The sequence below is a fragment of the Callithrix jacchus genome, chromosome 2 (assembly GCF_049354715.1).
Source record: "Callithrix jacchus isolate 240 chromosome 2, calJac240_pri, whole genome shotgun sequence".
In the NCBI taxonomy this organism is placed as follows: Eukaryota; Metazoa; Chordata; class Mammalia; order Primates; family Cebidae; genus Callithrix; species Callithrix jacchus.
Window position 1 is genome coordinate 90869466 of NC_133503.1, and position 27333 is coordinate 90896798.

Genomic DNA, 27333 nt, shown 5'->3' on the forward strand with positions numbered 1-27333 from the left:
TCACAATTTACATGTTTTTATATTGTGTATCCATTAACACCTTTAAAAAACTCTTGTTATGTTGAATATTTTTGCCTTGTAATGTTTACACCAGAGGAAAAATTATTTATGCATCACCATTATAGTGTTAGTGAATTCTGAATTTGACTATATTTTTACCTTTACAGTGAGTTTTATTCTTTCATATATTTTAATTTTGTTAGTATTCTTTCATTTCAACTTGAAGAACTCCTGTTGTCATTTCATGTATGGCAACTCTAGTGGTAATAATCTCCCTCAGCTTATTTTTGTCTAAGAGTCTTTTTCTTTCCTTCCTTCTGAAAAAACAGATTTGTTAGGTATAGTGTTCTTGGTTGGCAGTCTTTCCCCAACACCCCCCCCACCCCCAGCACTTTGAGTATATTAGCCCATGCTGTCCTGGTTTGCAAAGTTTCTGAAAAGAAAGTTGCTGAGAATCTAATGAGGATTCTTTTGTATACGACAAGATGCTTTTCTGTTGCTGCTTTCAAGATTCTCCTTTTTTATTTCACTTTTGAGAATTTGATTATAATGTGTCTTGGTGAATATCACTTTATATTTAATCTATTTCCTATTCTTTGGGCTTCATGGATCTGGATGTTTATTTTCCTCTCTTGATTTGGAAAGTTTTCTGTCATTATTTCTTTAAATATGCTTCTTTCTTCTTCTTTGCTCCATCTGGAACTTTCACCGTATGTATGTTGGTTTATTTGATGGTGTTCCATAGATTTCTTTTCTTTTTCTTTTTTCCCCATTTGGCCTCTCACTGGGTGGGTAATTTCAAGTGACTTATTTTTGAGCTTCCTGATTATTTCTTCCATTTGACTGAGTTTGCTATTGAGGCTTCCTATGGAATTTTTCAGTGAAGTCATGTGTTCTTTTGCTCCAGAATTTCTGTTTGGTTCTTTTTTATGGGTTCTCTTTTTAGAACTCTTCATTTTGCTCAAGTGTTGTTTTCCCGATATCATTTAGTCGTCTCTCTATGTTCTCCTGCTCACTGAACTTCTTTAAGACAATTATTTTGAGTTCTTTGCCACTCATTTCATAGATCAGCATTTGTTTAGGTCAGTTATTGGTGCTTTATTTTGTTTTGTTAGTCGTATTATTCATTATTCTCATTGCCTTGTTTTGGTGTTGTCACTTGAAAAAGTAGGCACTTATTCCAGTCTTTGAAGACTGGGTTTGGCAAGTAAAACCCTTCACTAGTCAGCTCATTCAGATCTTCTTGGTGGGTTGGCTGGTGGGGTTCAAGTCTATGGCTGCTACTGAAGTCCTTGGGTGGACTTGCTGGATGTCTGAGTCAGCAGGTATGTGGTTTTGGTTACTGGATCCACAGGGGCCAACTTAGTGCCTGAATTATCTGGAGTGGTCCTGGGTCCTGGTTCTACTGGAGTAGGCCTGAAGTTGGTTCTGTGTTGACATGTATGGGGTCTAGGTCTTTGAGGGAGAGCCAGGAGTCTGGGGGTATAAGTTCTAGTTTGGTTCCATAGTTTGTTGGGTCCCTGGCGGGACATCCCTCTGGAAGACATCTGAGTTCATGAGAATGGACCTGGGGTTTGGGTCCTTGGGGGCTATACTGAAGTCTGAGTCCATGGGAGCTGGTACTGCAACGGGCCTGGGTCTGTAGCTCTAAGTCTTCCTGCAAGTTTCTGTTGTGAATGGACTTGTTGCCTTCCTGGTTATGTCAATTCTCTGAATAAGCCCTCTCCCTCCATGACTTACAAGATTTCAGTTTTTTGTCATCTCTAAATCTTTTATTGTCACTTTTATAGGGTTAGGATGAGGATAGTGATAAATGTATATGTATCACCTAACATGTTTAATGGGTGGTTTAGAACTATTTTTCTAAATGACATTATTAAAAATTTATATTGGTATATGTCTTATACTAATTTAATAGTATAAAAATGTGTATAATTATATATATATATATATAATTTGAGAGTGTACTTAAAATATTTCCTAATGGAGGTATTGAATAAAAAATACCTAAAAACTACACATTTTGAGAGTAAATATTAAATATTTGAAAAATCTTAGTATATAAAAATAGAAATTGATCTGTGGTTTCCTTAAATAATGAATACTAAAAGTTTCACAAGAGCAAAATGTAACAAATTCAGTGATAAAGCTTGGTATACACACAAAACCAAATGTCTTAGATTAACTACCTGAATTTCCAGAAGGTGCTACTGAGTAGAATTTCAGGAATCTTTTTCAGCCTGAATTATGGGAGAATCTTCTTACTATTAGAACTCTCCAAAAATGAAATGGGCTGATTTGAGTTTTTTAAAATTTTAATAATATGTTTTATTCTCTTTCTTTTCATCATGTGCATTTATGTGTCATCTTCAGAGATACTGTATATAAGATTTTTGGATGATTTATTGGGCTACAAAAATTCTAAAGTCCCTCCTAAGTCTGATATTCTGTGATTTAAAATGGAATCTAAAGTTACAAAATGCCATAGTATGATCAGTTTTGAAGAGGCAAAACAGAATTCAGAGTGATAGTTATGTGTGCAATGTATTTTGTAATTATAGCTTCATCTTTACTGTTTATAGCTAAAATTTTATCTCATTGACATGGCTTACAGAAGGTGTTCTCAACAGAGCTTATATAGAGATCCTTGATTCTTTCAAAGCAAGGGCTTGTCTTGGTGAGAAAGACATCCATCCCTTTCACTGGGCTGTTTTTCATGTGGTACAAAAGTAATTAGATGTCAGGCTTTACTAGCATAGTTTTAAGTCTTATCTTGAGGACACCTAAGGCTTATTTAATACCCGGGCATCAGTCAATTAGACCAAAAAAAAAAAAAAAAAAAAGAAAACAAGAAAAAAACAAGTCAATTTTATGAGTCTACATGAGTCAGGCATTTGATTATCCTGAGAAAACAGGGGTCTGTCTGCTTTCACTGAAGCTTTCCTCTGCAATCGATTAACTGCTGACTCTTGTTCTATTGACCCTCACTAATTTGTTGCATGATCTGTCATTCCTTATCTAGAGTAAAAGGAGACTCCTCTGTAAATATAAACAGTTGATGAGGTTAAGGGGAACTCAATCTATTCTGGTGTCAGTTAATGTTCATAGTGTGTATCTCTGTGAAGGGCCAGATCTTGGAGGTTGCTGCATTGCACATTTTCCAAGATCAAATTACAAGTTATGGCTCTCTTTTTTTTTACAAACACCAAAAGTGGTTGCACAGCCAATACCAGCCTGGATACTACAAATTAAATTTTGAATTTGTCTTCACATTATTCTTTCATTTTTTACATTATATTATTACTAATGTAAGATCCTGCCTTTATATGGAAATAGCATTTAGAGACTTAATAATTAATTTGCTCTTGTCAAGGATTAGATGTAAGGATTAGATGCTGCTGCTGCTTCATTTTACTCTCAAGTATATGCGTATCAAAAAATTGTGTGGCTTGTTTAAAACAATGTTGGATCTAATCCTGTAATTAATATAAAGTACAACTTTTTAAAGGCTATTGCTGCCAGTTTCATGTTTGGTAAATATCATTCATATCTCTATATTTATTTCCCAAATCTTGCTAATTTTTTTCATGGGTTAAGTCATGTCAAATTTCCATAATAATCTTAAGAACATTTTTCTAAACTTTTGCTGAATTAGATGGTTAGATATTAGACATACAATAAGGAATTTACTGGAATGGACTTCTGAGCAATCTAAGGTATGATACAATCTTAACACTGCTGAATACTTTCCCCAACATTAATACCTTATCACCTATGATCAAATTTAAATGTGACAGCTTACAAACCACTGATGCATTTAGATACTGCAGAAATATATTGGAAATTTTAGAGAGGCAAAATAGAGTAGACTTAATAGCATAGACTGATTTCTATTCTGACACTCTCACCTAAAATCTATAAAATGGGGTACTAAGAATTTACTTAATCCTTATCTGAGTCTAAAGTGCTTCCATCTTTTGATTCTCTCCAATACCCACTGTTACTTTTACTGGATAAAATCACATACAGGTTCCTGAACAGCCTGCTGGTTTCTCACCTCAGCACCTTCATTGTTTTCTGTTCCTATTTGAGTCTTTGTCTTCTTAGTCAGCTGGGTTATCTTTCAAGACAAAATTTGCCTATTTTCTTTTCTGTTAAGTCTTTGACTAAAGAGTAGACAACTCCTTTTTTTTGTGCCCTTACTTATCAAATATTACAGCGCTTTCCACACTACATAGTTATCTTGATTTAATATGCAAGTCTTTCTCTCAGATTTGTGCACTCTTAGAATTTAGTAAGTGCTGGACAAGTGCCGTTTCTCTCCTAGAATGTGTTGGATCAGTTATCAATTGCTACACAACAAACCACCTAAATTTGTGACTGAAAATGACACTAATATGACTGGATGATATTTTGATTAGTCTCCTTTGTACTCACTCATGTGGCTGCAGTCAACTGGCAGCTTGGCTGGGAATAGATCATCTAATGTGGGCTTACTCATGTGTCTGGTGCCTCAGTTGGGATTGGAATGACTAAACTTCTTTCTCTTTGTGTCTTTCACCTGTGAGTTTTCACATGATGGTGGGCAAATTCCAATGAAGGCTCTGCTCTGTTGTGTTTGCTGATGTTCCCTCAGCCAAAGCAGGTCATGAACCAAGCTCAGCGTCAATGTGGGAGGGGACTATGAAAGGACCTGTGACTGGGTATGGTGGCTTATGCCTGTGATTTCAGCACTTTGGGAGGCTGAGGTGGGAGGATTGCTTGAGTCCAGGAATTTGAGGCCAGCCTGGGCAACACAGCAAGATTCCATCTCTAAAAAAATATAAAAAAAAGCAAGAAAGGACCCAGATGCCAGGATATGTGACTCATTGATTCACTACTGTAACAGTCTAGCATATTCATTTACCTTCATTGTCTACCTGTTAAATAACATTCATTAAAAACTCCTTTTGATTATTTTTCTTCTCCAAAACATCTTCTGGGTTTTTCTTACATGTTTCTATTACACATGGGATAGTCTTCTACTATCTCTCCTGGCAGCACTAGTGAGGTGCACATTAAGAACTTGAAGGATGCATTCATTTATACTGTACCTTGTTCCAAAAAAATGTGAGGTATCAACTTGGAAATAGGGGACATAGGGTCGCCTTGGAAATTTTAACTGTATAATTTATTGTATAGGATTTAATACATGTTGCCTCCTAGGTCAAGTCAGTGCTATTGAAGGTAATAAAATATCCAAAATAAATATATTACTTTTTAAATTTTGATTTTGAGAAGATAAAAACAAAAACTCCAGTACCCTATATAAATAAGGGTTCAGGGAGTAGAGCACATTTATGTGCAGTGGGAATGAAATTGTTGCAAGTGTTCTATAAAGCAACTTGGCAGTCTATATTAAGACCTTAAAAAGTTCATATTGAGTCAAGTCCAACGGTCTTACTTTTAGAAAATTATTCTAAGGGAATATCTTAGATAGACAGTTATGCACAATGATATTTATTGCTGCATTATATAGGCAGACAAAAGTAAAAAAAAATCCAGATAGGGACATGATAAAGTTATGGAATAGCTCTATAGTGGAATATTATGCAACTGGTAAGAAGTTATCTGTAGAAAATAATTATAATGACTTAGAAAATTGCTCATGGTGTACAACATAAGTGATTGCAAGGTATAAAGAGGATTAATTACATTCTATAAAACATTGTATGTAGGAATGAGTGTGTGCGTGTATGTGTGTGCAAGAATGTGGTCAGTGAACAACAACTATATTTAGCATACTCTTCTTCACACTGCGATGTACAGGGAAAGAAGACATGGTTATTTCTCTCACTCTGCCTACAGATTACTGGGGAAGACATGCTAAAGAGCACAGATGCTCATTGGAATAACAGCCAGATTTGATGTGGAAAAGGACTAAAAAGAAAGTGGAGTGAGGAAGAAGTTTGTTGATTTGAAGGGACCGAGTTAGGGAGGTAAGTATTTATCTGGGGTAGGGGAGAATTGTAGGTGTAAGAGATGGAATGACTAATGTAAATGAGCTAAAAGCATTTTTAAGAATTTTCACTGCTGAGCGCAGTGGCTTATTCCTGTAATTCCAGCACTTTGGGAGGCTGAGGCAGGCAGATCACCTGAGGTTGAGAGTTTGAGACCAGCCTTGTCAACCAATGTAACGAAACACATCTCTACTAAAAATACAAAAGTTAGCTAGGTGTGGTGGTGCGTGCCTGCAATCTCAGCTACTTGTGAGGCTGAGACAGGTGAATCTCTTGAACCCAGGAGGTAGAAGTTGCAGTGAGCCGAGATTGCGCTACTGCACTCCAGCCTGCGTGACAGTGAGACTCTGTCAAAAAAAAAAAAAAGAATTTCCACTAAATATATTTCTTTATCATTTTTTTGCAAGTGGCTATTAAAAATATTTAAGTTATTTTTCAAGTATTTTAGATGCAAAACTAAAATATCTTTTGGTATGACACCATGCTGGCAGAAAACATTGAAGAGCCCATAGCTTACTGTGGGGAGACACACACACACACACACACACACACACACACACACACACACAAACTTTAGACAAATTAAAATTGAAAAATTGTTGCATAACAGATATACATAGTTTTGGAGGCACATATGACAATGTAATACATTCACATAATTTGTAAAGATCAAATCGGCGAAATTGGGATATCTGTCACTTTAAATATTTGTCTTTTCTTTATGCTGGAACTATTCAACTCTTCTCTTCTAGCTGTCTGAAATGTACAATAGATTATTATAAACAATAGTTAACTCACTAATTTATCTAACACTGGGTCTTATTTCTTCTATCAAACTGTAATTTTGTACTCATTAGTTGACTTCTCTTCATCTTTCATCTCCCCACCCTTCCTGGCCTCTGGTAACCATGAGTCTACCCTCCATCTTCATGAGATCCACTTTTTTTGCTCCCACATATGAATGAGAGCATGCAATATTTGTTTTTATCTCTCAGGCCTATTTCACTTAACATGGAGACCTCCAGTTCCACCCATGTTGCTGCAAATGATAGAATTTCGGTCTTTTATATGCGCAAATAATATTCCATGGTGCATATGTACCACAGTTTCTATATTCATGCATCTGTTAATGGACATTTATATTGATTCCATGTTTTATTTTGACTATTGTGAATAGTGCTACAATAAACATGGAGTGCAGATGTCTTTCTGATGTATTGATTTACTTTCTTTTGGATATATACCCAATAGTAGAATTGCTGGATCATAAGGTAGTTCTGTTTTAAGTTTTTTTGGGAACCTCCATATTGTTCTTAATAGTGGCTGTACTAATTTACATTCCCACCAACAGTGTATGAGAGTTCTCCTTTCTCTGTATCTTTGCTAGCATCTGTTATTTCATGTCTTCTTGATAAAAGCCATTTTAACTGGGATGAAATGATAGCTTACTGTGGTTTGCTTTTCTCTGATGATTAATGTTGAGCATTTGTTCGTATACTTGTAGGCTATGTGTATTTTTTTTTTTTGAGACAGAGTTTCACTCTTCTTGCCCAGTCTGGAGTGCAATGAGTAATGTTGGCTCACCGCAACCCCCACGTCCTGGGTTCAAGGGATTCTCCTGCCTCAGCCTCCTGAGTAGCTGGGATTACAGACATGTGCCACTTCACTCTGCTAATTTTGTATTTTTAGTATAGATGGAGTTTTTCTATGTTGGCTAGGCTGGTCTCAAACTCCCAACCAGAGAGGATCCACTCACCTTGGTCTCCAAAAGTGCTGGGATTACAGGCGTGAGCCACTGCACCTGGCCAAGACATCTGCTGAATGTCTTCTTTTGAGAAATGGCTATTCAGATCTTTGGCCCATTTTAAAATAAAATTATTTATATTTTTTGCTATTGATTAGTTGAAGATTCTCATATATTCTGTTTATTAATCTTTTGTCAGATAGATAGTTGGCAAATATTTTGTCCCACTCTGTGGGTTGTCTCTTCACTTTGTTGATTGTGTCCTTTGCTGTGCAGAAGCCTTTTAGCTTGATGTGATCCCTTTTGTCTATTTCTGTTTGGCTTGCCTGTGCTTTTGAGATTTTACATAAAGCTTTGCCTAGACGAATGTCCTGAATGTTTTCCTCAATATTTTCATCTAGTAGTTGTATATTTTTATGTTTCAGATTTAAGTCTTTTACCCACTTTGATTTAAGTGTATGGTGAGAGATAGTCTCATTTCATTTTTCTGTGTATAGTTACATAATTTTCCCAGCACCATTTATTGAAGAGACTGTCCTTTCCCCATTGTATGTTCTGGCACCTTTGTTGAAGATGAGTTGACTGTAAATGTGAGGATTTATATCTGTGTTTTCTATTCTGTTCCATTGGTTTGTGTCCGTTTTCATGCCAGTATCATGCTGATATGATTATTATAGCTTTTTAGTAAATTTTGAAGTCAAGTAGTGTAATGTCTCCAGCTTTGTTCCTTTTTGCTCACAATTACTTTGACTATTTGGGGTCTTTTGTGGTTATATATCAATTTTAGGGTTTTTTTTTCTATTTCTGTAAAAAAAGTGATTTTTGATAGGGATTGCACTGAATCTACAAATTGCCTTGGGTAGTATTTTCATTTTAATGATATTAAATCTTCCAATCTATGGGCATGGGACAGTGTCCCATTTTTTTGTGTTCTCTTCAATTTCTTTCACCAGTGTTTTATAGTTTTCCTTTTATAGATCTTCACTTTTTTAGGTTAAATTGATCCTTAGGAATTTTATATTTTTTGTAGCTAGTGTATATGGGATTGCTTTCTTGATTTATTTTTTCAGATTCTTTGCTATTGGCATATATAAATGCTACTGATCTTTGTATGTTGATTTTGTATCATGCAACTTTACTGAATTAATTTATCAGTTCTAATTTTTTTGGTGGATTATTTATTTATTTTTTCTTAATATAAGATTATGTCATCTGTAAGTAAGGCTAACTTGACTTCTTCATTTCCAATTAGGATACCCTTCATTTTTTTGCCAAATTGCTTTGGCTGAGACTTTCAGTCCTATACTGACTAAAATGGTAAAGGTGTGCATCTTTGCCTTGCTTTAAATTTTATAAAAAAGGCTTTCAATTTTCCTTTGGTCAGTATGATTTAGCTGTTGGCTTGTAATATTTGGCCTTTATTATTTTGAGGAATGTTCCTTCTATACCCAGTTTGATAAGGTGTTTTTTTTTTTTTAAATAAAGGGGTGTCGACTTTGATCAAATGCTTTTTAAAGCATCTATTGAAATGATCATATGGATTTTGTTCTTCCTTCTGTTAATGTTATGTATCACTTTCATTGATTTGCATATATTCAACTATGCTTGCATCCCTGGTATGAATCCTTTTTGGTCATGGTGAGATCTTGAATTGGGCTTGCTAGTATTTTGTTGAGAATTTTTGCACTATATTTATGTGGGATATTTGCTCCCAGTTTTCTTTTTGGTTGTGTTCTTGTCTGTTTTTTTTTTTTTTTTTTTTTTTAAATCAGGGTAATGCAGGCCTTATAGAATGAGTTTGGAAATATTCCCTCCTCTTCAATTTTTTTTTTTGAAGAGTTTGAGTAGAATTGGTATTAGTTCTTTAAACTTAAAAATTTAATTAATGAAGATACAGTTTGGTCAGCAGGAAAAGCATGTCTTTGCCTTGGCTGGGGGTATGGTGATTGTTGTCTTAACTATTTAGGTCTTTTTCGCATCTGTCTCTAATGTGAAGGTGGATAGTTAGGTTGTTACAGTCTGAAGTCATCAAACACGTGTTGCATTAAAACAACTCCCCTAATTTTCATTCTATACTCATCTAAACACTCTTCTGAGTATAACCAAGATTGAGAATGTGGTAGATCTGTCTTCAGAAGCAGAATGAGCTGTCTGAGTCATCTCGGGTCCTCTGTCCATCATCTATAAAACAATGCTAGGTTTTACTGTAAATTGGCTAATTAAAATTCTGGGCTATACATGAGTGTTGATAAGCTCAGTTAATATAAGTTGATGTCCCGCAGGTAGATTCATGCTTAATGTGCTGAAAGAAAAAAATCAGATTCTGAATTTTCTAGGAAGCAGACCAGATCAAGTACATGAAAATTAACCAAGGTAAAACTCTTGAAAATCTTATATGGTAGCTGTTTGACCCATTCTGGTAATATATATATATTATTATATATATATATAATATATATATACTTATTATACTTATATATATACTTATATTTATATATACATATATACTTATATGCATGCACATTTTATATATATATATAATATATATATACTTATATACTTATATATATACTTATACTTATATATACATATATACTTATATGCATGCACATATTATATATATATAATATATATATACTTATACTTATATATATACTTATACTTATATATACATATATACTTATATGCATGCACATTTTTTTCTTAAAATTTTGTGATATTTACTTACTTTATATAATTTTTGTCTCTTTCTTGTTTTCCTTACCAGAGGATAAAATATTTGCAGGCAGTTACTCCTTCTTCATTTTATGTGTATATTTATCACCCAGCACAGTACCTGGTGTAAAGTAAATATTTAATCAATATTTAGTGAATGAAACCATATACATTAACTGAAGTAAATGTTCAGACATAAACATATAACCACAAGGGCAAATATAGATAGATTTTGGAAGCTTCACCCTTTTGGATTATTTATACCTAACTTTACAAACATTAGCCTAATAATCAAATACCTGAATTTGTAAACACAATTCTGTTTTCTTCCCATTCCCTATGCTGCTCTTTATGTGAGCAGTGTTTCAGAACTATCAGAGGTGGGAGATAATTAAGGATGTGGTAGGCCATAAATCCCCACCACTGCTCTGACAGAGCATTACTTGTAAGAAGTGACGGGACTAGTGGATGTAATCCAGTCTAAGCTAAGGAATGAAATCTGTCTTAAGTCTAAAGCTTAAGTCTATCCAGTGACATTTTCTTTTGCTGTTTTAAAAGTCTACCCTGCTATTAAAAAAATCTGCAAAATGAATGCACCAAGGGCTCAAGAATGAGCACTAGCGTTGGCATTTTCACTCCTTCTCCATAAAGCAAATTGAAACAGACAGGGAAGAAAGGTAAATACCTGTGACCTTCTTTAAATCGGCCTCTGCAGAAGTCATTGGGAATGAAATGAGGCCTGCAGTGAAGAGTCCTCAGGGAGACCCCTCAGGTTTCCCCTCCTCCAATGGGACTTCTTTTCATTCTCTCAGTAACTCTTTTGTGCTCTCAGGAGGAAAACGGCTAATAAGCTTAGATATGAACAATTGGCTCCATATGTATCATGCAAATTTCTCAAATTTCATTTGCAAAAAACGACTGAATGTCATTTCCTCAGCTCTAGCTACTGTCCATACCTCTGGGGAATGCAGATAGAGTGGTAGGGTCAACCCCACAATAAGAGGCTTTCTTGGTTTCAATAAGCAGTTTATGCTCATTCAAAAAGAAATACTTTGAAGGCATGTGAGCATTGTTGTGCAGAGAAAGAGCCAGCTTGGACTGGGCCAGGGGAAATTAGGCTGACCTGTGGAGGGTTCTAGAACTGGCTCTGAAGTTGATACAGGGTGATGTGGGTTTGAAGATGACCCGCTAATACTTGGTCAATTTACAGTAACCCTTTGTATTAGACTCACACCGGTGGATACAAGACATGTCTAAAATATGCTTGACTGTTTTACTTACAGGCATTTCTTCTTTATTCTGATTTGGGCCCCTAATCATGTTTTAAACTACTATTATTTTACCACTATTTATTGTAATGTAGACCAAACAAAATAATTATTCCTGAGAATAATCCCTAAGAATAATTTATGAACTATATACAGTTTCAAAGCCAATATTTTCACTTCTTGCAACTTTAAGTGAAATTTTTCATTCTAGAGAAAATATTACATAGTAGATTTCAGTGAAAAAACAGTAAAGAAATTTTAGGAAGAAATTAAGTTAAACTTTGGTAAGAAAAAATTTAGGGAAAGCCGGGTGCAGTGGCTCATGCCTGTAATCCCAGCACTTTGGGAGGCCGAGGCAGGTGGATCACGAGGTCAAGAGATCGAGACCATCCTGGTCAACATGGTGAAACCCCGTCTCTACTAAAAATACAAAAAATTAGCTGGGCATAGTGGTGCATGCCTGTAATCCCAGCTACTCAGGAGGCTGAGGCAGGAGAATTGCCTGAACCCAGGAGGCGGAGGTTGTGGTGAGCCGAGATCACGCCATTGCACTCTAGCCTGGGTAAACAAGAGCGAAACTCCGTCTCAAAAAAAAAAAAAAAAAAATTAGGGAAAATTTGGTAAGAAATTATAATTCCTATTTTGGAGTTATAAGAAGACAACAAGGAATAGTCCAATGTGCTTTAGGTTATAGCTACAAAAAATAGTAGTCTTACATTCAGGAAGAATTCATAATTCCTGAGGTTTCGTATAAGAGGAAATTAGAATCTAGGGATGGAAGTATTAATTGGTGCACAATTATATTGGCTTGATAAATATTTATTTCCATACAGTAACATCTGACTTACCTGAAATCATTGTAGCCAGTAATTTTAGTGGTTGGTAACAGAAAACCAACCAAAATGGGCTTAGCAAAAGGGGAATTTAATGGTAGTTGAAAGTGAAAGGTAGAAGTAGGGCTGTTTGATGGAGGGGCTCAGATTGGATCACCAGGACCCTGTTTCTCTCCACTCTCATTTATGCTTCATCTGGATTTAATTCCACATGGTCAGTAGCATTGCCAGGGCTGTCCTAGCCTCATAGACTCACTACTCTCTGCCTCTTTTCCAGGTGATCCTGTAAAACATGTGGGATTAACTCTGGTTGAACTGATTTAGATCATACCCACTTCTTCATCTTGACTTTGATGTAGGGAAATGCTATGCACTGGTTGGTTTAGGTCTGGGTAATTGTCTTCTGCCCTGGGGCTGAGATGGAGATCTGAAACATCCAGTGGACTGAAAGAGAGCAAGGGATACGTTCTCAGATGAAAATGAAAGGCATAAGACAGAATAATGGAAGTGAGAAAGATCAATGACTACCAAATGTCTCAAAATTTATCTTATTTTAAAACATGATTTTTCTGTTTTCCAAAATAGTTAATTGAGAAAAATATTTTGTAAAAGGCCTAGTCTGGTCAATAAAATGTACTTTCTCAGTATGTGATCATCTTCAAATTTCCATTTTGACCCATGTGAAACCAATATATTGAACATTCTTCACATACAGGCTTTTCTAAAAATGCGTATTGAGATAGAGTGTACTAAATAGAATATATCCTGTCTCCTTCCCATCTCAGTCCTAGGAATCTCAGCAGTCCTTTCATAAATGATGTTCTGTGAGCTGGTGTGTCTTTGGTGTGAACCCACTGCAGGTGGAATGAGCTCTTTTCAGACCTGTGTACATTACTTGTCTTAGTCAAAGGACAAAATCCCATGCACTAAGTGGCTTATAAACAACAAACATGTATTACTCACAGTTCTGGAGGCTGGGAAGTTCAAGATCAAGGTGTCAACAAGTTTAGTGTTGGATATGGGCCCATTTCCTTGTTGACAGATTGCACCCTTTCACTGTGTCCTCACATGGTGGGAAGGACAAATGAACTCCCTTGGGTTCATTTTATAAGAGCATTAATCCCATTTGTGAAGACTGCCATAATGACCTAATTGCCCTCCATAAGGCCTTACCTCCTAATACCATTGCCCTGGGGATTAGCATTCATCATATGAATTTTGAGGGGATACAAACATACAGATGATAGCATTCTCTCTGGGAAATACCTAAGTCAGGGTCAGATCTTGGCATGTGAGTTAGAATAAAGCCCTTACCCAGTGGTCCTGACTATAGGGTTTGATCAGGAACCTCTGTGGTCTCACACTCTACTTATTGGCTTCAAAGTGAGGGATTGTCATGGTTAGGTCAGTTTGGCCATTCTCCAATCCTTTTCCTCTGGAATCTTTTTGTACCATATTATTTCTATAATAAATAATTATTATCATTGTTTGAGACATGGTCTCTGTCAGCTAGGCTAGAGTGTATTGGTGTCAACATGGCTCATTACAGCCTTGAACTCCTGGGCTCTAGAGATCCTCTGGCCTCAGCCTCCCAAGTAGCTGAGACTACAGATGTGCAACAACATGCTTCGCTAAATATATATATATATATATATATATATATATATATATATATATATATGTGAACAACAGAGTCTTGCCATGTTGTTTAGGATGGTCTTGAACACCTGAGCTCAAGCAGTCCACCCACCTCACTCTCCCAAAATTTAGGGATTACAGATGTGAGCCACCTTGCCCAGCCAACAAATTCTTCGTTTGTCTATGTTGAGAAATAGTTGCATCTTGTTCATAGAAGAACTTACACGGCATATAAAATCTTTCATGTTTTTTCTGAGCATAGCATCTTACTTTCCTCTCATCATTCCAGGACTTGGGTTAAGCAAATCTTTAACCTTTATTAACTCTAGCCTTTCATTCCACCTGCAGTGGGTTCACACCAAAGACAAACCAGCTCACAGAACACCATTTGTGAAAGGACTGCTGAGATTCCTAGGACTGAGATGGGAAGGAGACAGGATATATTCTTTTTAGTACACTCTATCTTGACAGACAGTTTTAGAAAAGCCTGTATGCGAAGAATGTCCAGGGATACATTTAAGATACCAAATAATTTCAGTTACTACACGGGCACCAATATGGAATGCAGATAATAAAGGTTGTTAGGCTTAATTGGAGGTAAGTATTCCTACAATCATTTAATCTCATTCTTTTTTGAATAAATGAGCCTTAAATGTGAACTTTAATCTTCCAGTGTCCTCAGGATTTTGACACAACTAGATCTCTTTCCTTCTGTACAGATGGTCCCAGGTTGTTAACTTTCTACTTAGTTTATGATATTTTCTGATAACTCTCACTTCTTAAAACAATCAGGGTACCTAATTTCAAGAGATTCCTGGGCTTCCCTCTTGTTGTATATTTCTAAGACAAGGAAACCTTGAATGATTCACATGTAATTGCAGTGCATATATTTAATCCACTGACTTTGGAGCATTTAGTTTGGCTTGCTGGATGTCTTCCCCCATCCCCTTATTTTCTAGTTATTTTCTACATTCTGAGTATGAAAAATAGGTGGAGGAAGATTTGGCCCTTGCGTTTTGAAAAACACAAATGTCTACTTTTAGTTTTAAGGACCTCAAGAAAAGCTATCTAATCTTGGAGGCTTTATGTTTTATGAATGAACAAGTGTTTTCTTTCAGCTACTCTGCTGGGAACAATTTTTTCAAATGATTGAAGAAATTTGCTGAGTGAATGTATGTGCATTTTGTTGTTGTCAGAAAGATGTGAAATACAGCAGCACTGGGTGGGCCTGGTCTCAGCTGAACTGTAATGTGGATGAGGTCTGCCTTCAGGGCCCTTAAACATTTCTTTCTGTTACCCAATTCCTATTTCCTGGGTCTCATCCTCCACCTGTCCTTGCTTCCAGTTACTTAGATTCTCAGGCCACTTTGCAGTCTTGGCTCATTTTTGTTTGCTCTGCCTGCAAAGGCCTTGTCCCAAGCGGTGCATAGTGCCCTGATTGGGCCCTTCTAGCCAGTTTTCTAAGCTAAACAAAGTAGATTTGTAATCTACCTGGATCCCAGCTAGTTGTCACTACTGGAAATGAGTGCCACTACTGGAACTAAGCCTCATTAAGGTGTTAATGCATTGAAATGGTTTAATGAACTATTTTTTCCCCTGAGATTACAGGCAGTATGATAAGAAACACTTAAGGTCCATTTACATTTAAGTCAAGGGAATTATCATTCTAAGGTGGAATTTCAGACAAGTCCATGGTCTGATAGGCCTAGCAAGGGGGCAGCTTTCTGTATTTCCCCTGAGACAGACTAATCCCCTTCTTCATGGGCTTTCTTCCTGTCTGGCTCTGTCAGTAAGGTGTTTGGGGTATGGATATCTCCCTTATCACCAAGGTGGCTGGATACTGCTTTCCGGCTGTGTTCCTTCTTGGTTCATATGTAGGGTTGGGCCTGTTTATGACCATTGCCACCAACTCCTGGACTGATTTCCAGCTCTGCTCCAGATTTGGTTCTCTTATCTCTTCCCCACTTGACCATTCTGAAGCTATATTCTCTGTACTTCTTTGTGATAGAATCCTATTGTCTTCCATTTGGACTTGCACCAGAGTTAGCATATGTAGAATATGGACTTACTTTGTGACTCTTAACTCCTCCTTGGGGCTGCTGATTCTTCTCCCACATTTCCTATTTTTGCTACTTACCCCCTTTTCTCTAGCTCTGGCTTTCTGTCTCCCAGTGGCCAGCAATGCTCACTTTACCTGTAGATATTGTGGAAAACCATAGAGTTATAATACAGACAGTGTATGTGGAAGACATAAAGCATTTTGTAGTAAAGAAAAATTCATGGTTTGAACCTTGGTTGCCTCCCAGAGATACTCATTCCCCTTTATCAAGGATGTATACACTTTACTCCACTTCACCCAGAGTCTTCATTTTCCCAAGATAAACTATCCATTCCTCCTTGGATCAAATTTTCAGATTCTTCATTATACTATTTATTCTCTTACAGGAAATACACTTTGCTAATTTCTCCCTGAAAATTTGGTGTCCAAAAAGGAACAAAATATAGGCAGCATGAGAGTTCACATAAGTGTTTTACCAACTGGCCTGCATTTCTCCATGTTGGCCTCAAAAATATGATGGCAAACTTAATAAAAAAGCCTTACTGAAATCCAGATTGACATTGTCAAAAAGGAGCTATTTGACTTAAACATGCATACAAACACACGAGTAAAAATAGGACATTTATGCATTACAACGTAAATATGCAAAACAAAAAGGTAGTATCATTTTCTTCTTATATGTGCTCTCATTTTGTCCTCAATCCCATATTCCATTCAGTAGCAAGAAAAAAAATCAATCTAAAACTTGCCAATTCTTGGTATATGGATAACTTGGTGTTTTTGGTTTTTAAATAGACTCTGTTAGGTTAGCTTAAGTGTCTTGCAGATAAATATTCATTTAAACTCAGGATTCAAACTTCTTACCAGAAAAGGATATATATATATTTGCCCCTCCACTTTCTGCTCCCTTAGATGCCATATGGGTATCTGCGAGGGCAGCCTCAAGGAGGCTAGCGTATGGTAACAAATTATTGTCTGGGTTTTTGTGCTGTCTTTGGAAACTTCTCTGGTCACTGTGGAGATGTTTTCTTTATCTGTCTGGATCATGGAGCTGCTGGTGTCCACTATAGAAAAACTGTGGCTAGTAACACTGTATATCAGGGATGAGGGTAAAACATCTACCTGTTCTACATCATGACCTCTTCTCTCCTAGTGAAGTCCAGGTAAAAACTGAGGGACACAGAAAAGAAGACAATGAGATGATGACTGTGTCGGGCTGAGAATGAGCAGTGCATTTCGGGCTGCTGATTCGTACGATGGACTGAATATTTGTGTCCTCCTAAAATTATACATTGAAATTCTAACCCACAGTGTATTTGGAGATGGAGAATTTAAGAGGTAATTAGGTCATGAGGGTATATTACTCATGAGCAAGATTAGTGCTATTATAAAAAGAACCACTGATAACTCTCTTGCCTTCTTTCTTTTGTGAAAGGGTACAGTAGAAGTCACCAGTCTACAACCTAGAAGAGGCCCTTCACTATGCTGGCACCCTGATCTCATATTTCCAGCTTCCAGAACTGTAAGAAATAAATTTTTGTTGTTTATGACCTATCCAGTCTATGCAGCCTGAACTAAGACTCTTGGCAGTGGATAGCTGCTGTAGCTCTGGCTGTAAGAAGAGCTGTTGCTAAGACCAGCTCCTAAGCCCTTGGTTCATTTCAGCTGGGAGTCTGGAGGACAGGAGTCAGTTGTCCCCAGGAACACTTCTGCAAATCTGTAATCCCAGTGTAGAGATCCATGTTGCATGTTCTTTGTTCCAAAAATGCAGACAACTCAATACAGTTGCTCATTTTTAGACTTTATATTATGAGAGGAAAGCAACTGCTATAATCGTGGGGGCATGGAGCAGAGTGGACAGAGTGTAGGCTTTGGAGACAGAGCTAGGTTTACTTTTCTCTGTTCCCTTTGACCTTGAACTTTTCTGAGTTTCATTATTAGTAAAGCAGAGGTAATAAATGCCCATCTGATTTAAGAAAACAATAAATTGAAGCTATATTTCTAAATCGTAACAATATCTTCTAAGCCCAAATACTGTTTTTCAAATATTCCAAAGAGATAGATGGCAGCTTGCTTCCTTTATCATTGGTTGGCTTCAGCAGCTATGACATTTACCCCCAGTACAACCATTTTTCGTTGAGACAAATGCCTTTTCTCCTCAGAGGATCTTCCTCTTCCTGACAGAGCCCAGAGGATCCCCGTGAACCTCCTTCCGCTCCCTCCCCTCGGGATCTAGGATCATACTAGCCCTGTCTCATTGCACTCATTACTCAGCCCAGGGAGGACTGGTAAGAAGTCCCTCTGTGGCTTATTGACATCAACTCTGAGGATGTGCAAGATGGATTAAGAAAAGGCATCTGATAGCTTTTACTTTTCAGGAAGCCAAATGTTTTTCAAATCAGAAGCCAAAGGATTTAGCACAGGGAGGCTAGGACTGCATTTCTGTCAAGGGGGAGACAGCTAAACTCCCTTTCCCCTGAGGCCCTTCTGTATTTCCCACTGGGCTGCACTGCCCTGTCATGCTTTAAGCCTTCCCTTCCTGATCTTCCTCCCCAAAGAGTCTCATGAGCCCTGCTTTGCTCTCGATCCAATGTGTGAGACTGAACCTGAAGACAGGGAGGATAGAGAGATCCTGTTCTGGGAGGAATAAGATGGGTCGTATTATGTTGTGTATGGAGGGCTTTGCCCAGCAGCTACTGGGTGCGTCCTCCGCTTATTTACTTAATCTAGTTTCTGCAGCAAGAGTTACAAAATAGAAGAGCAACTAGCTTTTCTACCATTCTTTGGCCCTGACAATATCCAGTGGGGGGCATGGCATCCTGGTTAAAGAAACGTGGTCCAAATCCTGAGTGGTGTAGTGCTTCATTTCCTCCTTGTCTGGGGAAAGTGGCTCCAAATACTGACTACTTTTTGTCTTCCCCAGTGACTGGCCCCTTGCCTGGATATCTCTGGGGGTGTGGGGAGAGCTGGGAGGGAGAGAAATCTCAGTTGCATAGTTGTATTTCTCTTGCGGACAGAATTCTCAAGCTTTTGGAGCCAACAATTAGGACTGGAAGTGTTCCTGGTCTTTCCAGTGAGGCTGAACCATTGTCTTGAAGTATATGAAATCTTAAAAGTGCAGCTTGGTCTGGGCTGTCTGCAATGATCTCTAGAGAACCCTGCAGATCTCTTTTGTTAGGAGTCCATGATTCTACAATACACATCATTTGCTGGAGGCGGGTAACTGGGGCCTTGTGCCAGGAGGCATGCCATAGAACCAGATGACCAGAAGGTGGCACTAGTAGTGTTTTTAAGGAGCCACTGCAGCAGTTTTGGTCAATGAGACAGCACTTACTTCTTTCCAACGCTCTAAAGTGAAACAACTGTGTTTTGTTAACACCATGTTACACAGAGCTTTTTTTGTGGATGTCTGCTTTCACCCAAACCATCACAGCCTACTTTCCTGTGGTGTTAGGAGTGTTAGTTATGATGAATTCAAAGGCCGGAAGGTTTTGTTTGTTGAAGTTTGCTCCATGCATTTAAGATGCTTTCTATTCTTTGAAGCGTTGACAAAAACAGTCCTGAATTCTCTGGGAAATAAGAGACCCTGTTTGTTTAGCAACTGTTCTCCCTGCTCCCTTCACCCACTTTGGGATTCTTCCAGAGGTCTAGATGCAAGGTTGATCTTGTCTGCCCTGTCAAGCTTTTAGCTTGTCAAGCCTTTTAATATTCTTTGTATGAGTTTAATGTAAAAAGACATCAAGTTATTGCTGCCTTTTACATAACTAATAGATTGCTTCATAAATAAGTAACTCTGTCTATATGGTTTTAAGGTAAAATAACCTACTTAAAAGGAACTTGAAAGCCACTAAGAAACTTGGGAAAAACTCAGCAAGAAGCCTCCCCTTCTGCGCCAGTTTTTTAACAGAGGAAGATTTTTTCCAGAGGAAGCAGTTGGCAACAGTCCCATTAATGGTAACATAGAAACCTATATCTTACCCATTTGCTGGTAGCTTTCTAGAACAAGGGGCTACCAGTCATGGGATGAGAAATTACAGCAGATGTGGCAAACTTTTCTGTGAAGACCCAAATAGTAAATATTTTTAGGCTCTGTAGGACATAAGGTCTCAGCTGCAGCTACTCAACTCTCCCACTTTAGCTCAAAAGCGGCCATGGGTGATATATAGATGAATGTGGATACCTTTGTTCCAATAAAACTTTCTTCACAAAAACAGGCAGCAGGCTGGATTTGACTCATGGGCCATAGTTTTCAGAACCCTGAACTAGAAAAAGGGAGATTTTTTTTTTTTCCTTCTCCAACATGAACATTTCCTTTTTCATCCTCTTGTTTTGCTAGAATGGTAGCTGAGGATTGTCAATGTGTGTTTGGCCTTGTCCTAGCAGATTTCCCACTGTTATAGGAACACAAGGAGCAGAGCAGGTTCTGTTTCTGCTATGGCCATTGCAACTAGGAGAAATCACTGACAGAAGTAGAGGATGACAGCTGGGTGTCTTATCTCCTTCTTAGTTCTTTAAGGTAAGAGTTTGTATTGGATCAAGTGGATTCAGCATAATCTTCTGGTGGCGTTGTATTTGGCTAACACTGGTCTTCTAAATTAGGAGTTAGCACAGGACGTGGGCCAAATCTGACCCTCTACCTATTTTGATAAATAAAGTTTTATTGAAACACAGTCATGCCCATTTCCTTACATATGGTCTTTTGCCATTTTATGATGATGAAGCTGAGTGGTTGTGACAGAGGCCTTATGACTTACAGAGCTTAAGGTATTTACTATTTGTCCCTTTATAGAAAAAAATTTTTGGACCCATGCTCTAGAGTAGTGCTTTTTAGACACTGTGAAGGGCTACTTTCCCTCTTTCATTTCTTTTAAAAAATCCATCATGACCATGTGTAGTTCTGTTGTCCATGACAGATAGCAACTTTTGTCACATCCAACTCACCACATCAGGCCTGGCACCAACCCTGCCCCGCTGGTCCATTCCTATAAATGTAGATGAGTCTTTCCTGTATGTGCTTTGGATATGACCACAAGGTCAAATCACTATAAATGTTTTAATTGCTTACACTCAAATTCTGTACTTATCTAGTAATGGATTAGGAACAGTTTGCAGATCAACAGCGTGGTTCTAGGGCACTGCTACTCAAAGTGTGGTCTTTGAATCATCAGTATTACTTAACTATCTTGTTAAAATGCAATTTCTGATTTATTTCAAAAGTCTCAGGTGGGGCTTGCCATTCAGAATTTCTAATAAATTTCTAGATGAGGTTGATGCCACCAGTCCTTGGACCATACTCTGAGTGCTATTGCTCTAGAGGTATTTCTAAAGGGGTCAGATCTAACATCAGATATTGCCTATACTCACAGAATGGTGCTGGCTACATTATTCCCATTTTACTGATTAGGGCTATCTTATATAGAAAAGTGAAGCAATTTGCAATGGGAAACCAAGAATAAAACACAGATGTGGCTGGGCGCAGTGGCTCAAGCCTGTTATCCCAGCACTTTGGAAGGCCGAGATGGGTGGATCACGAGGTCAAGAGATCGAGGCCATCCTGGTCAATGTGGTGAAACCCCGTCTCTACTAAAAATACAAAAAATTAGCTGGGCATGGTGGCGCATGCCTGTAATCCCAGCTACTCGGGAGGCTGAGGCAGGAGAATTGCCTGAACCCAGGAGGCGGAGTTGCCGTGAGACGAGATTCCGCCATTGCACTCCAGCCTGGGTAACAAGAGCGAAACTCTGTCTCAAAAAAAAACCAAAAAAAAAAAAAAAAAAACAAACACAGATGTCATTAACTAAGAGATGCCTAAGAAATGTAGATGCTCTTACCCTACCCTATACATAATATTTTAATCTGGTAGTCAGTTTTCCTAGTGCTGACACCAGCTCTGCTTGCTACATTGCTGGAACCAAATCAGTAGTGATTTTGATTATAGCCTGTTACACAAATATAGAACATAAAGAGAAATGCACATTGCTCTTAACCCCGACCCCCTTCTCAACCCCTACCTTATTTGTTTCCTTCCTCTTCTCATGTTATTGTGTGTTGTTTGGAGAGTTTCCAGATCTTCACTTGGACATGCAAGCCATTGGGGATGAATATGTCAAGTAGGAAATGAAATCTTTTTAATGTTTTGTAATGGTAACACATGAAAAAATGTACTTAAATAAAGAAATTGGACTAATGCATTTCTTTGTCATTTGGGGGCACTATTGTAGCCACATATCCAGGATTGGGATTTGCATGTGGAAATTTCTGTCACTGAAGCTGAATTCTGCTTGTTTCCTGTCCTCCCTTAACTGCTGGTTATCAGCTGCTGCTTATCACTTTAAATGTTCTGGGATACTGAAAAGAACAGAAAAAGAGGCTAATAAGGGAACTTAACTTCCTGGGTTGCTTACCATGATGTTTATTTAGGAGACAAATCTCTTTTTAAACATTCACCCCATGTAGGACATTAAAAATGCTGATGATGTTGCCTCATCAATTCTACAACAATATTGCTTTGTTCTTGTATCTATACTGTTGTTCTGTTTATAAATCAGTTTCCATTGGAATTAATTTGTAAATGTATCAAAGCAAAGTTATAGCCATGTTCTCTTCTCAGATAAAGTGCCAGCCTGGGGCAAAGCCGTATGTATCAGCTTCTTTGTAAGGACCCACCTTCTTCTCCTTATGGTACATTGGCCCTTTCGTGTTTCTTTTTATTAAATTGCCTTCCTGAGATAATGTCAAAACCATGACAACTTTTCATTGGTAGTTTGACCAATGTTAAAGTAATGTCATGACAGCATTTGAAAAGGGGAATCTGTTTTCACAAAGCACAGCTGTGTTGTTTGTGATGCTTTGTGTGTTGAATAAGTTTGTCTTTGTCATTTGAATTCCCAGAAAATTTGAATTCTCTGTTGGAAAATTTAGAAAACTATCAATATGAAATAGATTTCCATAGGCTTAAACTAACCAACAAGAAAGGACCCACAACTCAACCCTTCCAAACTTTTCTTTTTTCCAAGCAAGGAAGGTGAAAGCCCATCCTTCTGTCTTCTCTTTTCATCAGCTGTGGGACCATCTATGCAGGCTTCCTACATACACTTCAACCGCTCTCTCCCTCCTTCCACTCCTCCAGGTGCATTTTCACATCTCTGTCTTGATTTCTGACATAGCTCCTGAGACATTGATCACCACCTGTGGAGGTCTGTCTTGCAGATCCTGACTCAATCAACAGATGAATGAATGCATTCATACACACCAGCATACAGTGAATCTGAGTGGGCTAGGTATGGTCATCAGCTGCTTTCAGAGGTAGATTGCAGCTAACCAACCATGACTCCCGGTACCTCCTCACTTTATTCAGTATTGATTTAATAAGAGAGGTTCCAAGTCAACAGGTTTGTGGATAATAAACATGGTTAAAAGAGTGGTTTTAGAATGATAAAATATTTTTAGAATGGTTTTTAGAATGATAAAAGCTTTTGGATTCGGGGACCCAGAGTAACACCATTAACAGGTAATTCCCTTTTGATCTCCCCGAGAGGACCACCCAGCACAAAGTTTACATGAGTAAACAAATTAGAGTAGAAATTAAGGAATGTGGGGTAAACAAACTTAATTGGGGAAGCTTTTGTTGTCCCTAAATCTTCACCCTATGACTTATTACTCTAATATAAGAATTGCTTGCCTTCATCCTGTTCCATCAAAACCATTCAGCCTTCCAAAAGATTTTAAGACTATAATCTTATAACTTTCCCTAATATTTTCCTGATATTTTGCCAGCTATCCCAAGTGAATCCCAACATGGTCCAAGTGCCAAAAGTCTTACTCTTCCCATCTGTCTGAAATTCAAATATGACTGTGTCATTCCTTTCTGAGACTTACCATCACCACAGGGATTTCGTCCCATCACATCTGCATTCCTGACCAGACCCTCCATTATCCGGCCCCCATGTTTGTCATTGCTACCTCCCACCATGCCCTGCATTGCACTTTGTACTCGAGTAATATAGAACTCTGTGTAGTTTTCAGAAATATCATGCTGTTCCATACCTGGTGCCTTTGATCATGATTTTTTCCTCTGCCTATAAGACTTGACCCCAGTCAATTCTGTCCCTTGAAGAGACAGTTGCCAATGTCTGCTGATATTTTTGTTTGTCATAACTTGGGGAAGTGTGCTACTGGCACATAGTGCATGGAGTCCAAGAATGTCAGCCTTCTATAACAAAGAATTATGTGGCCCAAATGTCAATAATGCCAAGTTTGAGTAACCTTGCTCTACCTCTCCTTTTCCAGTATGATAATTTCTACTTTCTAATTATGATTTAGGTAAGACATCCTCTCCTCTAGCAAATTGTCCTTGATCCTTCGTTTTGTAGGATTGGGGAATTAGCCTTTTGCTATTCTATGAAGGGGTTCTCTGTGTATACCTATACCATATTTTCACTAGCCATATATTATTATAATTATTTTTTATTTTTAATAAAGAAAATACAAGTGTCAGCAAATAAGCTGACAGATGTCTCAGAATAATGACTAAATCCCACATTCTTTGTTCATAGCAAAGCCGACAGGTGGTTCAGCTACCACTCCTCAGGCTTAAAATGGAAACAAATTCAGAAACCAGCTCTATCCTCCTCACTCCACACCATCAACACAAGAAGAGAGGCTATCCCCTCACTCACATTTTGGAGAGGAGATGCTTTCTTTCCCCAAGGGTAAGAGAAGGTCCTGAAAGAATTTCCATTTAAAAAAAAGGGTTGGGAGGGCAACCTTCCAAAAGGATAATTATCATTTTTATTCCTTTTTCAATGTCTTCTTTGCCAGGGAATTGGAAAAAATCAGATGGGAGTAGTGAGCTTTTTACCAGTGGTCCATGTTGCAGTAACCAGCCATCTATACCAACTATGTTGAGTGTATATACAATGAGTGAAAACAGCAATTAATACCAAACTCAGGCAAGACTGTAACAAATCAGGCAAACTGGCCTAGTCATAAGGGTAGTGTTTGTTCTTTTCTTGCTCCTTGAGCCCCACCCTGACAGGGCAGCAAGTGGCGGTGGGTAGAAGGGGAGAGGAGAGGTATGGAAGTCAAACCCTCCACTTCAGGTGAGTGAAGTCAAAGCTCCTGCCTATGCTTGGGGCAGGGTTAGGAGTAGAGAGAAAAAATTTGAATCAGATGTGATATGTAAGTCTTTTTAAAAAAAATATAAATAAGACCAAATCATGGAAATAGAAAGGGTACTGTTTGTACAAATCAGAGTGTCTGAAAACTTAAGGAACTGGGTCAAGATTATATTAAGGAAGGCACTACTTATATAAGACATCTAGGAATAGCTACTGCCTAAAAAGTCACCTTTATATCCCAATGAGTTGACAGGGTTCAATAAGCCAGTTACATATATCTACAATAAAAAAATTTCAAGCAGTACAAGAAGAGATCATAATTATACTATATAAAAAAGCCATAATAGATATGTCAACACAACACTGAGGGTCTTGCAGTCTTTTTTCTTCTTCTTCATATATATATATATGTATATATATATATATACATACACACACACACACACATACACAGACACACCAATAATAAGGGCTGAAGTTGAGGCAGCAATTAATAGGGCTGAAGTTGAGGCAGCAACCAATTCTTCCAGATTTAGGCTTGGGAGGGTGCAAGTGTCCAGGAATTCATCCATTTCTTTCAGGTTTACTGGTTTATGTGCATAGAGTTGTTTGTAGTAATCTCTGATGGTGGTTTGTATTTCTGTGGAATCTGTGGTGTATCCCCTTTATCATTTTTTATTGCATCTATTTGGTTATTCTCTCTTTTTTATTAATCTGGCTAGTGATCTGTCTATTTTGTTGATCTTTACAAAAAACTAGCTCCTGGATTTATTGATTTTTTGAAGGGTTTTTTGTGTCTCTATCTCCTTCATTTCTGCTCTGATCTTAGTTATTTTGTATCTTCTGCTAGTTTTTGAGTTTTTTTGATCTTGCTCCTCTAGCTCTTCAAATTTTGATGAGAGGATGCCAATTTTAGATCTTTCATTGCTTCTCATGTGGGCATTTATTGCTATAAATTTTCCTCTAGACACTGCTTTAAATGTGTCCCAGAGATTCTGATATGTTGTGTCTTCATTCCCACTGGTTTTGAAGAACATCTTTATTTCTGCTGTCATTTCATTGTTTATCCAGTCAACATTCAAGAGCCAGTTGTTCAGTTTCCATGAAGTTGCATAGTTCTGAGTTAGTTTCTTAATCCTGAGTTCTAGTTTGATTGCAGTGTGTTCTGAGAGACTGTTTGTTATGATTTCCGTTCTTTTGCATTTGCTGAGAATTGATTTACTTCCAATTATGTGGTCAGTTTTAGAGTAGGGGTTGAAGTGGTGCCGAGAATAATGTATATTCTGTGAATCTGGGGTGGAGAGTTCTGTAAATGTCTATTAGGTTTGCTTGGTCCAGATCTGAGTTCAATTCCTGAATATCCTTGTTAATATTCTGTCTCGTTGTTCTGTCTAATATTGACAATGCAGTGTTAAAGTCTCCCACTATTATTGTGTGGGAGTCTAAGTCTCTTTGTAGGTTGTTAAGAACTTGCTTTATGTATCTGGGTGCTCCTGTATTGGGTGTGTATATATTTAGGATCGTTAGCTCTTCTTGTTGCATTGATCCTTTTACCATTACGTAATACCCTTCTTTGTCTCTTTTGATCTTTGTTGCTTTAAAATCTATTTTATCAGAGTCTGGGATTGCAACTCCTGATTTTTTTTGGTTTCCATTTGCTTGGTAAATCTTCCTTCATCCCTTTATTTGAGCCTATGTGTGTCCTTGTACCTGAGATGGGTTTCCTGAATATAGCACACCTATGGGTCTTGAATTTTTATCTAATTTGCTAATGTGTGTCTTTTGATTGGGGCATTTAGCCTATTTACATTCAAAGTTAATATTGTTCTGTGTGAATTTGATTCTACCATTTTGATGCTAGCTTGTTGTTTTGCCCATTAGTTGATGCAGTTTCTTTATTATGTCAATGTGCTCTTTACCATTTGGTATGTTTTTGGAGTGGCTCATACTGGTTGTTC

The 27333-nt window shown here is 37.7% G+C and overlaps 1 protein-coding gene across 6 annotated transcripts in view; it reads left to right on the plus strand.

The window, feature by feature from the left end:
• Positions 1-5847: 5847 nt before the first annotated feature.
• The window catches only part of LOC144581569 (uncharacterized), a 690733-nt gene continuing 669247 nt past the window's right edge, over positions 5848-27333 (plus strand). For 3 of the 6 annotated variants that reach the window (XM_078365832.1, XM_078365833.1, XM_078365834.1), the window contains exons 1-3: positions 5848-5978; positions 17692-17778; positions 24812-24967. The gene's annotated coding sequence lies outside the window, so the exon portion shown is untranslated. The remainder of the gene's footprint in view (positions 5979-17691; positions 17779-24811; positions 24968-27333) is intronic. The other 3 variants (XM_078365835.1, XM_078365837.1, XM_078365838.1) reach the window with 2 other exon arrangements.